Consider the following 15,452-nt stretch of genomic DNA (forward strand, 5'->3'; position numbering starts at 1 on the left):
TTCACCACTCATGTAGACACACACAAAGGAATACTTGGAAACAGAGCAGGGCTTCCAGTATCTCATAAATACAATGACAGATTTCCCAAGAATTATACTCTGGGTTAGAGGAAACCAAGGATAGAAAATGTTCTTAAAAAGAAAATCCATAAAGAGATATCTGACCCTAACCTCAACTACCAGAGCCACAGAGAAGAGAAACAAAGACTTTGTTATAAAGAAGACATTAAAACAAACACATGTACAACATTGATAAGCATTTTACTCAAAGGGAGAAAAGAACGGGAAGGGCTGAAAGTCTCCACACAAGCCAATCTTTTTGATGAAAATATATTTCCTTTTTTCTTCTGGTCTCCTCTATAAGACAGTGCACAAAGTGCTCATTTATATTTTCTTTGTTTTCATCCCAAAGCTAGAAGATCAAAGAGTTAATAAAACCTCCTAGCTATAGAAGGTCATTACAAAACTAAATGCAGCAATTCAAAGTGGAAAATAGAATGAATGCCAAGGAGATGTTTAACGAAGTAACATTCTAGATGTATTCTTTGAAGAACATTTGCAGACTCGTTTGATTGCTTTAGAGCACACAGGGAACAATGCAGCTGCATGGAGCTAACATTGACTGATGGTTGCATTCTGCCGAACCAAAGCCAGGCGGCTTAGAATCACAAGTGTATTTGATATAGAATTACCTAATATAGTGGAAATAGTCCTGTGTATTTTGCATAGCAAAATGATATTTAAAAACTTCCACCTTTTCCCCCCTTGGGCCTAATTAAATGCCCAAACATAAGACATGAGTCTATTCATTGGAAAAATAATTTGAAGCACTATTTTCCAAAACTGACAAAACTGGATGGCAAGATAAGGGATTAGCTTAATTCTTCCCATTAGCTATTGAGATCCTCCTTCTTTTGCTTTTTTCTTCTTTTTTTGTTCTTTAGTGCTGACATCCTTATAATGGTAGCAAATACAGAATACAAAAGGGAGGCTTTGGAAATCATCAATATTACCACATTGATTTATTCAAAAGAGACAAGTTGGTACACTGGTCTTGCATTACAGTGTGACATGCTAGAGTCTGCCATCCACTGTATACTGTCATCTAAATGTTTGAGTTCCCCCCAAATTCTTATGTTGAAACCTAATCCTCAATACAATAGTATTGAGAGGTAGGGCCTTTAAGAGGTGATTAGGTCATAAGGGCAGAGACCTCATGAATGGGATTAGCACCCTCATAAAAGAGGCCAAAAGAAGTTTGTTTGCCCCTTCCTCCATGTGAGGACCCACCTAGAAGTCATCATTTATGAAGCAGAAAGCAGGCCCTCAGCAGACATGAAATCGCCTGGTGCTTTGATTTGGACTTCTCAGCCTCTAGAACTGTGAGAAATAAATTTCTACTGTTTATATTTTTGATAGCAGCTCAAATGGACTAAAACACTGTAACCCTGGGGTCTTAGCATTAGGACCCATTAAACAGGTTTCCTCCTGGAGAAGAAACAGCAGAACATCCTAGAACATCAAAAGTGCCTATCTTGTTGGTAGGGCCATGGCTATGTGGCAACATGAAGGCCAAATGATAGAGGGTATTTAAGGTCTCCTACTGAGGTCTAATCAAATGATGTTTTTCCCACTATTTGAAAACTTGGGAAAAATTTGTTTTCATGTTGAGGTAAAAGGAGATCTTTCCTAGGGTAATTTGAGGGTGAATTGAAGACTAGCATAGCTAGGTGTTCACATAATGATTTTATTCAGGAGAGTGTAATTTAAAAAAAAAAAGCATAGAAATATTTAAAGAGCTGAGATTAAGCTTTAATCAATTAAACATTTTAATTATTTGGGACAAATAACTAACATTTCACTATCAAATGAATCTGTTTTGAAGTACCATTGAAAGTTGCATTGATGCCAATAAACAGTCTTTTCGTTTTTCTTTTTGCCTCAGTGGTGCATGTCACTTTCCTGCAAGGCAACTAGTTTGCAGATATGGTCAGAGGGAAAATTACTGAACAACAAAATGAAAAGGGGGCATAAGTCAGCCAGCTCTCTCAATCCTAGGAAAGGAAACTTCCCTCCTGCTTATGAAAGAGGACGATTGTGCTCAGTACCACTTAACCAGTGCCAACAATCTGGTAAGCCCTCTATTCAGTGCTACACCAGGGCTACAGAAAGGTGACCTGGAGTTTGGGGCTGAGGTCAGGGAAAGGTCACAGCCTGAAAAATGAAACTAGTCAAAAGAAAAGAATCCTAGGAATGGGTGAGGTTACTCATCCACCAAAGTAACCCAATCTAAAAGATGGCATTTTTTGGTTGTTGTTCTGATAGTTTAGTGGTCAGGGAAAAAATAAAAGAGAAAGAAAAGGATTTGTTAAAAAAAAAAAAATTCAAAATTCTAAGCCTTTTAAATAATCCTGCTGGCCCTGGCAAGCTTGTCCTAGCACACTTTGAAGTGTGGCCATAAGAATCAGCATTTTGTCACTAAAATGCCTACAGACTTTCTCTATTTTTTTACTTCTGCTTTTTAGGTTAATCAATTCCCTTCTCCCCTCACTGGTTATCCTCTCCATCACCACCACTACAATTTCAAAACTAAAAATCAGATGTTAGGTATGAAGACACCATTACCCTGTTGTTTGAAACGTTCTCTGAACTAGCTGGTTGACTTTCCCCTCCTCAGCATCTTCTTGGTGCCTTTCTATAAAGGCAGCGTATCCAACACATGCCAGTATGTGGACCTTAGTTGGTCATGGTACGCCAGGAGTGCCTGTTTTAAATAATCCCTTTTAAGGTTAAAGGAACTTTAATTCTTGGCATATTTATTTGCCCTTTCATAGCTTTTATCTTTGAGATGTAGATGAGTGCTTACAGGGTGCCTGGAATGGAAAGAGGCTATAGGATGATGGAGCATGGGCTCAGGGTTGCATATCTTCAGGCTTCCCCACCTCAAAACAAAACAAAAAAATCCATGACATTTCTTTTCCTGGATGGCAAAATGAAAACATCTCATGAATAAATCCACAAATAAAATGATATCACTTTAAAGATGTGAAAAAATTAGGTGTACTTTGAAAAAGTACATTTTAAATAGGTAGCCAGAAGCAGATATGTGCAACTGAAATGTTTACTATTCATCTGATTTCTTTTTCTAAGAAACACAAAAACCATGAAGTTAGAAAGAATTCAATTAACTCTCTTCAGTGTGTAGAAGGATGTAGGAGTTTCAACTTCCTTTTGTTTTATATTTGTTGTCAAGAATTCATACAAGAAAGTCAATTTTATACAAAATAATTTTACAAAATTACTTTTAAGATAGTCAATTTCCATAGATCAACTTCAGTAGGTCATATAATATGTCTTTTAATATGAACTCCTTAGCTTTATTAGTGCATTAAAAATTATTTATCTTGCAAAACAATAAATTAAAAACAGAATTAGAATGTCTTTGCTTTATGTAGCTACAGTATTAAGTTAAAATAGTATAATGCATGTTATACAAAGAGAAATGTAAATGGGGCCTAAAAGAACATTTTTAAGTCAGTTTCACACTAAACATTGAATAGAAAAGTTGACTTATTTTAAGTAAAGCAAGTCACTACATCACTCTGCTACAGCAAATGTTTCTTTGTAAATGAGGATGAACTGACAATGCTTGAAAGTATAGTTCATCAGAATCACAAGAAACCAAATATTATGAATGTGTAAAATTCCATGTTTATTTAATATCAGTTACACAGCCAGTTTATTGAAACCAGTCTTTGTAAAGACAAATAACATGTCTGATGAACATAAACAGTATCATACAGTTGAAATTCACCCTGTATTTTCACCTGAATAAAGATCTCATTATGCAAGAATTTCAACAATAAAGACCTTGCCTTGAATTGGCATGGCATCTCTCAGAGCTTCAAGGCAGCACAGTCTTCCATCCAACTCCAGAGAGATTATCAGCTCTGCATCAGGAAACTTCAGTGATTAGCTTGTCCACACTTAGCTACCATGGAACCTTCCTCCAGTATCTGCATTGGCCTCCAGTGTGGTCAGTGACATGGGCACCTTCTCAGAGGACATATCCAGAACTCAAGCTGGGTATTCCTAGGACAAAACATATGCAGATAATGTAAAAAGGCTCATTCCAGTCACAGAGAAGTATGAGTGTTATACTGCTTAATAATGATACCAACAAATATTAATTTTATTGTTATAGTTGCCCATATATATTAAGTTTACTATGTGCCAGGCATAGTGTTAAGCACTTTACATTCACTAGCTCATAAAATTGACATAAGAACCCTATAACTGTTAAAATTATCCCTGCTCCAGAGGCCAAGAAACTTGAAAAAGTGATAGAAGCAGGGTACCGTTTGCATCATCAAACACAGCTCAGGTAAGACTAGTAGCTTCCTTCACCCAACATTGTAATGAACTAATAGTTTCTTCAAAGCCACTCACACTTTCTTTTCTGCTCTGCCTTTCTCTCTTTCTTTCAAATTAGTTTTTAAATTGATATATAAAATGTTATATTTTTACTGTGTACATCATGATGTTTGGAAGTATATATACATTGTGGAATAGTTAAACTTAGATAATTAACAAATTTATTACCTCATGTAGTTACCATTTTTGTGGTGAGAACACTTAAAATCTACTCTCTTAGAATTTTCCAAGATACAATCTATCATCATTAACTATAGTTACCATGCTGTACAATAGACCTCTGGAATTTATTCCTCCTATCTAACTATAAATATGTATCCTTTAACTAACAACTTCCCCCTACCCTCAACCTCCTAACCACTCATCCTCCGGTAACTATCATTATACTCTTCACATCTTTTCCTTCTTTTCTTTCTTTTCTTTTCTTTTCCTTCCTTCCTTCCTTCCTTCCTTCCTTCCTTCCTTCCTTCCTTCCTTCCTTTCTCTCTTTCTCTCTTTTTCTTTTTTTTCAGAGTTTCACTCTTGTTGCCTGGGTTGGAGTACAATAGTATGATCTCATCTCACTGCAAACTTTGCCTTCTGGGCTTAAGCAATTCTCTCACCTCAGCCTCCTGAGTAACTGGAATTACAGGTGCCTGCCACCACTCCCAGCTTTTTTTTTTTTTTTTTTTTTTTGTATTTTTAGTAGAGATGGGGTTTCACCACATTGGCCAGGCTGGTCTCAAACTCCTGACTTCAGGTGATCCACCCGCCTCGGCCTCCCAAAGTGCTGGGATTACAAGCATGAGCCACCGCGCCCAGGCTTACACTCTCCACTTCTATGAAATCATCTTTTTTAGATTCCACATATAACAGATCACGTAGTACTTGTCTGTCTGTGCCTGGCTTATTTTACTTAACATAATGCCCTCCAAGTTAATCCATGTTGTCAGAAATGACAGGATTTCCTTTTTTTTTTTTATGACGGAGTAGTATTCCATTGTGTGTATTTATACCACATTTTCTTTATTCATTCCACTGTTGATGGACATTTAGATTGATTCCATATATTGGCTATTGTGAATAGTGCTGCAATAAACATGGGAGTGCAGCTGTATTGTCAACATATCAATTTCCTTTTCCTTTGGATGTATATTCAGTAGTGAAATTGCTGGATCATATGGTAGTTCTATTTTGAGGTTTTCGATGAACTTCCTTGTTGATTCTGTAACTGCTGTACTAATTTAAATTACATCAAAAGTGTGCAAGGGTTCTCTTGTCTCCACATCCTCACTAATACTTGTTATCTTGTTTTTTTTTTTTTTTATAATAGTCACCCTGATAGATGTGAAGTGATAATCTTGTGGTTTTTTTCATTTGTGTTTCCTGTGTGATTAGTGATGTTGAATGTTTTTTTCATATACAGTACTTGTTGGCCATTTGTATGTCTTCTACTAAAAAATGTCTATTTGGGCCTTTGTCCATTTTTTAATCAAGTTATTTGTTTTCATGCTATTGAGTTGCTTTTATAGAGGCTAACTAAAATTCTTGATATTCTAGAAAGACTTCCTTCTGCCTCTCTGATAATATTTTTCTTTTTCTTACAATTTTTATATTCCAAACCACAACATAGCTCTCCTTGCAGCCAGGAGTGGCCATGTGATGGATTCTGACCAACGAGATGCAAGCCGAAGTTGCTAGTTGGGACTCCTAAAAACACTTTTAAAAAGTGACGGACTCATGATCTCTTCACCCTTCTTCTGCCTGTCTCGAATTGTCCATCCTCAGATTTCTTTATACACAAAAAAATTATTTTCAGCTAGGCCATGTTAATTTGATTTTCTGCTACATGCAGCTGACTGTACTGATTATCTAAAACTGCTTTATAAAGTTTTGTGACTAGGGGGTGGGAACAATGATCACTAATATTCGTTAAGTGAAAGGATAAATGATTGAATTGTATATCTTAATTGTGGTATATTCTGTACAACATTTTTACAATAAATTATGCTGAATGAGTTCCTTTCTATTTGATACCAATGACTAGCACATCTGAAATAACTGTCAGTTTTTCTCCTTGCTAAAAGTACACAGATTAAAAAATAAGCCGTTTGGGCCATGTGCACTGAAAGAATGGCTATAACTCTTGCCCTGATCAGAGGCTTCCACAAACTAGCATTGAACTCACTGGGGGTCCAACAGAGAAGAAAAGGAGGAAATCCAGGAGATAAATTAAGGAATTTTGGAGAAGGTGAGATACTTAAATTTTATAAAGATTTTTCAATTAAATTGAATAAAACCCACTTTCTAATCTCCCCCTATTAATGATTGAAATCCCATTTCCAACACTTATTGGGTATGTCATCTTAGACAAGGTTGTTTCACCTTCCTGAGGTTACTATATTTTTTAGTCATAAAGCCAATATTTTACAATCCATCTCATAGTATTATTTTTAGGATGAACTAAAACAATGGATGTGAATTGCCTAGTACCGCACTTGACACATAATATAAAGTTAGCAGACTTTCATGCCCTGTCTGCCTCCCTGCTACCTGATTCCCCACGGCTCATCTCCACTGACCGAACAATGACTTTAAAGACATCAGTCTAATCTCTGAAAGCATTTTTCCTTTTCTTGCCTCACAGCCCAGTCACTATACAAAGACATCATTTCACTGGACAGAGATATTAGTGAAAACAATGCCTCCGACCAGGGTATAAGTTTCTTGAAGGCAGTAACCATGACTTAAAAAGTCTATGTCCCTTACAGAACTTGAGTTTCTAAAGAATTTTCAACTACACTATCTGAAAGGAAAAGAACTTTGAGATATTTAATTTTAAAATAATTTTTATCAATGCAAATGTTTTTCAAGGTACAATCTTGTCAGCATTTACCACCAAATAAGCACAATGCTTGAGGACCTACAGAGTAGTTATGAACATAGACAAACCCATATTTTTGATGATAATATGAAGGCATACCAAAAAGAAAAGAATCCCAATATAACTTATAATGGTTGTTTACTATGAACTATTCACTATGCTAAGCAACTTCATACATTACCAACAATCCTTTCTAAAACTCTACAAAGTAGGTATTGCTAACTTCATATTATGGAAAGGAAAACCAAGGATACAAGACTTGACTAGCACTAACTGCTAAGTGAATCCAGAGCACCTTAGCCAGAGTGTGAATTCAAATTTTTTATGTTCCTATGTTTGAGTTCTTTGTACTTCACACACTGCAGAGCAGAAGACATGAAGATTATGAATTTCTGGGGAAGAAAAGTCAAAAATGTCCATATAGTTTGATAGAAAACAACATTTTGGGATCTTAATCATTCAGATCCATACCATCAAAATTAATTGTTGTTCATAAAATAAACAATCAAATAACAAATCTTTTTAAAGCAACATACAAAGTTCTAATTTAATCTTTACAACATTTCTGTAAGGTAGATATTATTACCTCTTCATATGAATAGATGTTGAAATTCAGAGAAATAAATGACTTTTCTAGATAACAAACCTTGAACCCACACCCTGGCCTCATGATAGAGTTATTTCCACCACACCACAATATTATACTCCCTGTGTTATTTTACTTGAGTTTCAATGAAAAAAGGATACAGGAATGGATGAAGGGTGTTATGGTTTGGCTCTGTGTGCCCACCCAAATCTCATCTCAAATTGTAATCGCCATGTGTTGACGGAGGGACCTGGTAGGAGGTGAGTGGATCATGGGGATTGTTTTCTCCATGCTGTTCTCATGATAGGGAGTGAGTTCTCACAAGCTCTGATGGTTTAAAAGTGTGGCACCTCCTTCTTTGCTCTCTTTCTCCTGCCATCATGTAAGATATGCTTTGCTTCCCCTTCACCTTCTGCCATGATTGAAAGTTTCCTGAGGCCTCTCCAACCATGCTGAACTGTGAGTCAATTAAATCTCTTCCATTTATAAATTACTCAGCTTCAGGTAGTTCTTTATAGCAGTATGAAAACAGACTAATACAGAAAATTGGTACCAGGAGAGAGGCATTGTTATAAAAATAACCCGAAAATGTGAAAGTGACTTTGGAACTGGGTAACAGACAGACATTGGAACAGCTTAGAGGACTCAGAAGAAGACAGGAAGATGTGCGAAAGTTTGAAATTTCCTAGAGACTTGTTGAATGGTTGTGACCAAAATGCTGATAGAGATATGGACATTGAAGTGCAGGTTGAGGTGGTCTCAGATGGAGATGAGGAACTTATTGGGAACTGGAGCAAATGCTACTCTTGCTATGTTTTAACGAAGAGACTGGCAGAATTTCTGCTAAGACAGTGGAGAAAATGTCTACAGGCCATTTCAGAGATCTTCATGGCTTGGGAGGGAAAAATGGTTTCATGGGTTGGGCCCAGGGCCCCACTGCTCTGTGCAGCCTCGAGACATGACACTCTGCATCTCAGCTGCTCCAGTTTCAGCTGTCCTAAAAAAGGCCAACATACAGCTCGGGCCATTGCTTCAGAGGGTGCAAGTACCAAGCCTTGGTGTCTTCCACATGGTGTTGGACCTGTGTGTGTGCAAAAGACAAGAATTGAGCTTTGGGAGCCTCTGCCTTGATTTCAGACATTGTATGAAAACACCTGGATGTCCAGGCAGAAGTCTGCTGCAAGGGCAGAGCCCTCATGTAGAACCTCTACTAGGGGAGTGCAAAGGGGAAATGTGTGGTTGGAGCCCCCACACAGAGTCCCCACTGGGGCACGGTAGACTACCACTGTGAGAAGAGGGCCACCATCCTCCATACCCAAGAATGGTAGATCCACCAACATGTTGCACTGTGTGCCTGGAAAAGCCACAGGCACTCAACATCAGCCTGTAAAAGCAGCCATGGGGCCTGTACCCTGCAGAGCCACAAAGGAAGAGCTGCCCAAGGTTTTGGGAGCCCACCTCCTGCATCAGCATTGCCTGAATATGAGTCATGGAGTCAAAGGCGTTTATTTTGGAGCATTACAATTTAATAGCTGCTTTGCTGGATTTCAGACTTGCGTGGGGCCTGTAGCCCCTTTGTTTTGAACGATTTCTCCTTTTTGGAATGTGAATATTGCCTGTACCCCAATGGTATTTGGAAGTAACTATCTTTTTTTATTTTATTTTACAGACTCATAGGTGGAAGAGACTTGCCTTGCCTCAGATGGAACTTGCCTTGTCTCAGATGAGATTTGGTCTTGGACTTTTAAGTTAATGCTAAAATGAGCTAAGACTTTGGGGAACTGTTGGGAAGGCATAATTGATTTTGAAACGTGAAAAGCACATGAGATTTTGGAGGGAACAGGGGTGGAATTATATGCTTTGGCTCTGTATCCCTACCCAAATCTTATCTTGAATTTTAATCCCCACATGTGGAAGGAGGGACCTGGTGAGAGGTGATTGGATCACGGGGGCAGTTTTCCCCATGCAGTTCTCATGATAGTGAGTGAGTTCTCATAAGATCTGATGGTTTAAAAGTGTGGCACTTCCTTCTTTGCTCTCTCCTGCCACCATGTAAGTTGTGTTCACTTCCTCTTTACCTTCTGCTATGATTGTACGTTTCCTGAGGTCTCCCTAACCATGCAGAACTGAGTCAATTAAGCCTCTTTCCTTTATAATTTACCCAATCTCAGGTAATTCTTAAAGCAGTGTGAAAACAGACTAATACAAAGGCATGGACTTGTCATCATCTTTAGCCCTTCTTACTTCCATTATATAAATTGCTCTCTTTTGAACAAATGTTTTTTTCAACAGGTGTCTTCTGTGAAGTCATTTTGATACAGTATGAATTCAATAAGACAAGTCTTCCATTGAGCATGCTTGGGCAAGTAAATATCAAATTTTATAAAGGTCTTTAGTCCATGCTTGGTGTTCAGCATTCCCTTTTTCTCCTCCTTAATGTTTGTTTTCAAATGAGCAGCAAAGAATCAATTTAAGGGCTGGAATAGCTCTGGGGTATTTAACAGGTGCTGAAACTCATGTTTAGGTCACCAGTTCAGATCCCAAGATACGTGGTTCTCTCCTCTGCTACTCACGATTTTAAGCGGGAAGACCAGATCACTACCGTTAAACTGGCACGTCCTACCATAAAACCGTTTCTCCCTACCTTCATTGAAGGTACTGGTGAGGAATCACCTAAGGTTGTTACCATTGAAAACTAGCAGAACAGTAACTATCATTTACTCCAATGACACATGGTGCATCTCTTACGCTACTAGAAGCAGCACAGCTGGATATAAGCAACCAAGTGAGGTGGGAGAGCATATATTCCTTGAAAAAACAAGTCATCTTGAGTTTGGGAAAGGTGGGATTATGGTGAGCAGCAGAAAGAACAGGAAGGAGTAGGTGACAAAGAAGAAAGATGATGATCCAACTTTGGACTAAATTAGGACAGAAAGAATGATCAAATGGATCAATAGCTAAACATGTGAGAGAAAAGGGGTCAAATGCCAAGTGTATCAACTTTGAAGACCAGAGAACCCTAGATAATAAAGATGGAAGTCAAAGCAGTTTACTCCGTTATTCTTAATGAGTCTTAGTTATCTTTTTATTATCTCTAAGTATTATAAACATTGTCTTCAGGTATTACTGAGAAAAGATGCTGAATTAGGAAGACCCAATAATATCTGTAGTTAATATCCTGGTTCCTGCAGTGGATGTAACAGTGTACGTCATAATTTAGGACCTCTAAGACTCCTTTCCATTTGGTTGTGCCAGATAGTGCATATTTTTTTATTTTTTTCCTTCTCAAACTTTCGTTGACTGCTGTGTAACGCCTTATTACCAAGTGAACACTTTCATTTTACTGTTCTCTGTAACAAATCTTTACTAATTTAATCATCAAAGCAAACTTGTAAGTCCAAATTTATTAATATCCCCATTTTACAAATATGGAATCAATGTAAGAGAAACCCCTGGTGACTTTCCCAAGGTTGTGTAGTTAGTAAATTTACGGTTTAAACTCAGTTAGTCTTCTCCAAATCCTTCTTCCTAAGCACCACACAATAATGTCTTGCTTAGATGTTTCACGGAGTTAAAATATTTTAGTCTTCTAAGGATAAAACTTCAGTACAAACAAAGTTATAGTTATGTTCCTAAGAATTTAGTGAACCCATCACTGACTTAAAAAGCCAAAATTGTTTTGTATTATAAATCTATAATATAATTCCTAATCCATTTAGGTATGCAAATTATATTTTTTAGAAATAAAAATTATAATATTCTTTTATCTACCTAATGACAATTATAGAAATATGAAAATTTCATGAAGAACTTAAGAATTATAATATTTAAATGGTTTTGTTCAAAAAGCTAGTTTTTTTTAAACTATGTCTAGTTTACAAATAATGAAAGAGTCCTATATTCCTAACAACATGTCTGGGCACTATAAACATTGTTTTTATTAGTGAAAATGATACTGCTGTTGGTGCCATTTCAAAAAAGAAAGCAGAAGTTATACTTGGGAGTTGAACATAAATATAATCAGAAAAGATGATGAACTAAGTCATATTTACAAAAGGATTTAAAATAATGACTCATGAGTCTTGTAAAATATTTTCCCCTTTTTAACATAGAATCACAAATAGTACCCTATTGGTTCATTTTTTTGATGTCATTTGTGCCATAAATCTCCTTGCTAGATAGGAAATCTAGGCCATACCACCATTCTTTAAATTAAGGTTACTGTTCTTGCTTGGTGATTGGATGAAATAAAACCTAAAGATTACTTAATTTGTTTCATTTCATTTTGAAATCAATTTAAATCAGTGGCAATTAAATAGGCAAACTCCTAAAATTTCTGGCATGGTCAGGGAGCATATGAATGGGAGCCTGCGTGTGTGTGTGCGTGTGTGTGTGTGTCTGTGTGTCTGTGTGTGTATGTGTCTGTCTGTAGTTTATGCATGTGCCCAACTGGAGACTACTGCAGTGATGACAACTATTTGGTAGTAGAGACTGGTAAAAAAGGGGAAAAGGAAAATTTAAATGAGGTGAACTTTTTCTCTATTGCATGTTTATCTACCAAAGTCGTAGAAAACCCAAACTCATTTTAGGCTTCTTGAAAAGTAATCCAAAAACTGATTTAGCATCTCTTATAAGATGTGCACATATGGCCGGAATGCTAAACATCACGTTGAATAAAAAGCAACTTTCTACACTTTCCCCTAAAAAATCCTATTCTGATTGTACTGGTCTGCTTGGGCTGCCATAACAAAATATGATAGACTGGGTGGCTTTAACAACAGAAATTAATTTTCTTACAGTTCTGGAGGCGGGATGTCTGAGATTTAAGTGTTGGCCCATTTGGTTTCTGCTGAGGGCTCTCTTCCTGGCTTACAGACTGCCACGTTCTTGCTATTGCCTCACAGAGGGACAAAAACATTCAGTTCACAGCACTGACCAAATATTATTTCCAGGCAATCCAGTGAGTAAAGTCTGACTATATTAGCCTGAGGCTTTTCTGAAGTATTCCTGTATCCACACAGCTCAAGTTTCCATCTCTGGCCTTACTAGAAGCATAAACTTTCTGGCTATATATCCCAGATATATGCTATCCAAAGAAAACACCAGAATAAAGTACAATGGAAAAGTGGTTCTCAAAATGAGATTCAAGAATTTCTGAAGTTCTGTGATAATCCTATGTAGTCTGTGGGTGGTCCCCGTGTTACGTAAAATAATCAATTTTGAGTGGCAATGTCCATCCTTTTTGTTCTGGCATGAGCTAATAATTTGCTTATCAGATATAGTAAAATTATGTGTCGGCTCACTATTACATCATCAAAAAGAGCACTAATTCTGATAAATTACTTTGACAGGTACAGCTGGAATAGAAAAGATAGTGGATTCTTTGGCTTCATCCAAGTGGACTGAGGGTTGAAGTATTTTTCCAGTCATCTTCTTGAACACCAACTTTCATGGCATGCTGACATTTCCAGGCTACTGAAGTTGTGATGATTAACTGATGCTGCATTTGATGAGAAAAAAGTTTGCACATTCTAAAGAAGCTAGGTTTCAAATGACTATAGAGGGTACAATTTCCACTGAAGTGATTTCTCTTAATCTTAATCCTTAACCACTCTCATTGCTACAGTACCTTCCAAAAGTGAGCATAGTTTATAAAGTCTTCAGACTACCTTTCAGCACATTAACATACTCTTCACAATCCCACAGTAAGAGCACCTTAAGTGCAGGGATATTTTTCTTTCTTTTCTTTCTTTCCTTCCCTCCCTCTTTCCTTCCTTCTTCCCTACCTTCTCCCCTACCTCCTTCTCTCTCTCTCTCTTTCTTTCCTTTCTTATCCTCAGTGCCTAAGAATTTGTTCTATAAAAGTCTATTTGAATGAATGCATGGAGATACCTAAAGTGAGTGATTTGAGGTAAAGTGATACCTGATCACATATATCGTAAGGAAAGTGAGGCCAGGCGTGGTGGCTCACACCTGTAATCCCAGCACTTTGTGAGGCCGAGGCGAGTGGATCACCTGAGGTCAGGAGTTCGAGACCAGCCCGGCCAACATGGTGAAACCCCGTCTCTACTAAAAATACAAAAATCAGCTGGGCGTGGTGGCTTGCACCTGTAGTCCCCAGCTACTTGGGAGGCTAAGGCAGGAGAATTGCTTGAACCTGTGAGGCGGAGTTTGCAGTGAGCCAAGACTGCACCACTGCACTCCAGCCTGGGTAACAGAGCGAGACTCTTGTCTCAAAAAATAATAATACGTTTTTTAAAAAAGAGAAAAATAGGCTGTAGATATGGATGGGTAGTTCAAAAAAAATAAAAATAAAAAAGGGCTCATAAGGAAAGTGAAAAAAACATTAAAATGTACAGCCATGTCAAACCATGCCAAAATGTCTGCTGATAGAAAGAGCCCTTCTCACTATCACATATAATCATTTAGAACAGAACAAGGCCTCCAGTTTTGTATCATCGCACCCCTGCCTAACTTCTATGATTCCATGTGAATTTAAAAAGCCGCTCTCAATCCCAGGGTTTACACTCACTAACTTTAGGCATCAGTGTCCAATTCTATGAAGTCTTAGAATAGCATCTACATTACAGTGCTCAAGCATCTTACGACATGCTCTTTGATGAGCGTGTTTGGGGAAAAAGTGACCAGTCTCTGTCACCATTCAGATCTCCTAATTTCAACTCACTCCTCTACTGGCATCTCTTTGGCCCAGCAGAAATTTAAGAGAAAAAATATTGTGAAAAGACTATTTAAGTCTGGCCATTGAAGCAATTAGTGCATCAGATTAAAATGACATCCCTGTTATAACAAACTAGATTTCTTATAGCACTGGAGAAAAGAATATTTACTGATGAACTTTGGCTTCGAATTTTGTAAAACTCTAAGACAAGTTGTCATTTATCTTGAAATACTTTGAGACATTTACCTCCTGAACTTAAAATGTCCAACTTTCTTACTTCTGCCCTTCTGCATAATTCTTCCCTCTTCCAAGCAATAAATGGCAACTCAGTCTTCTGGGACCATATCCAGTATCGTCTCTACCATGAAATATTTCCTAATTTCTTCACTAAAATGTATGCTTTAATTAATTTTTCTAAACATATTTCTCCTTGGTCCAAGTCCAAGGCCTGTGTCTTACTCATTTGCCTGTCCCTAACATTTAGCAGAGTATCTGATTAGTACATGTCAGGTACTCAGCAAATATATGTTAAATGTAAATAATTAATGAGTGCAACCACCTCCCAGAGATTTCAACTTCTCCCTAAAGTGGAATATAAACTGAAGTCATGATAGAGGAAGCCATCTTAAAATTTGATATTCATTATTATTATTATTAAAGAAGCCACTATTTAGGGAGGAATAAAAGATAGACAATTTTTTCATTCGAACTTTCCCAAGGAGGGCATGTCCTTATATTTTCAGAGTGGGCAAAAATCAGACACGTTGTTATTAAGGCCAATTTAATTCTCATTGTCCTGGAGTCATTTAACATTTAACGTAATTATCTGCTTGTACCATTAATAAAGAAGAGGAAAATATATACAACGTAAAGGTATCTCTACCTTGACA

At 37.3% G+C, this 15,452-nt stretch overlaps 2 long non-coding RNA genes across 2 annotated transcripts in view; one reads left to right on the plus strand and one right to left on the minus strand.

Annotated features, from left to right (window-relative positions):
* Positions 1–1,274: 1,274 nt before the first annotated feature.
* On the plus strand, positions 1,275–13,612 carry LOC108541068 (uncharacterized). The gene is made up of 6 exons (XR_001888853.1): positions 1,275–1,382; positions 1,946–2,132; positions 4,321–4,384; positions 6,501–6,664; positions 10,176–10,249; positions 13,235–13,612. It is a non-coding gene; the product is annotated as an uncharacterized LOC108541068 (long non-coding RNA).
* LOC108541069 (uncharacterized) overlaps positions 3,689–15,452 on the minus strand; it is a 45,863-nt gene continuing 34,099 nt past the window's right edge. The window contains exon 3 of the long non-coding RNA XR_001888854.1: positions 3,689–4,092. This is a non-coding gene — a long non-coding RNA (uncharacterized LOC108541069). The remainder of the gene's footprint in view (positions 4,093–15,452) is intronic.

This window comes from Rhinopithecus bieti, unplaced genomic scaffold, assembly GCF_001698545.2.
Source record: "Rhinopithecus bieti isolate Rb0 unplaced genomic scaffold, ASM169854v2 scaffold_17861, whole genome shotgun sequence".
Classification (NCBI taxonomy): Eukaryota; Metazoa; Chordata; class Mammalia; order Primates; family Cercopithecidae; genus Rhinopithecus; species Rhinopithecus bieti.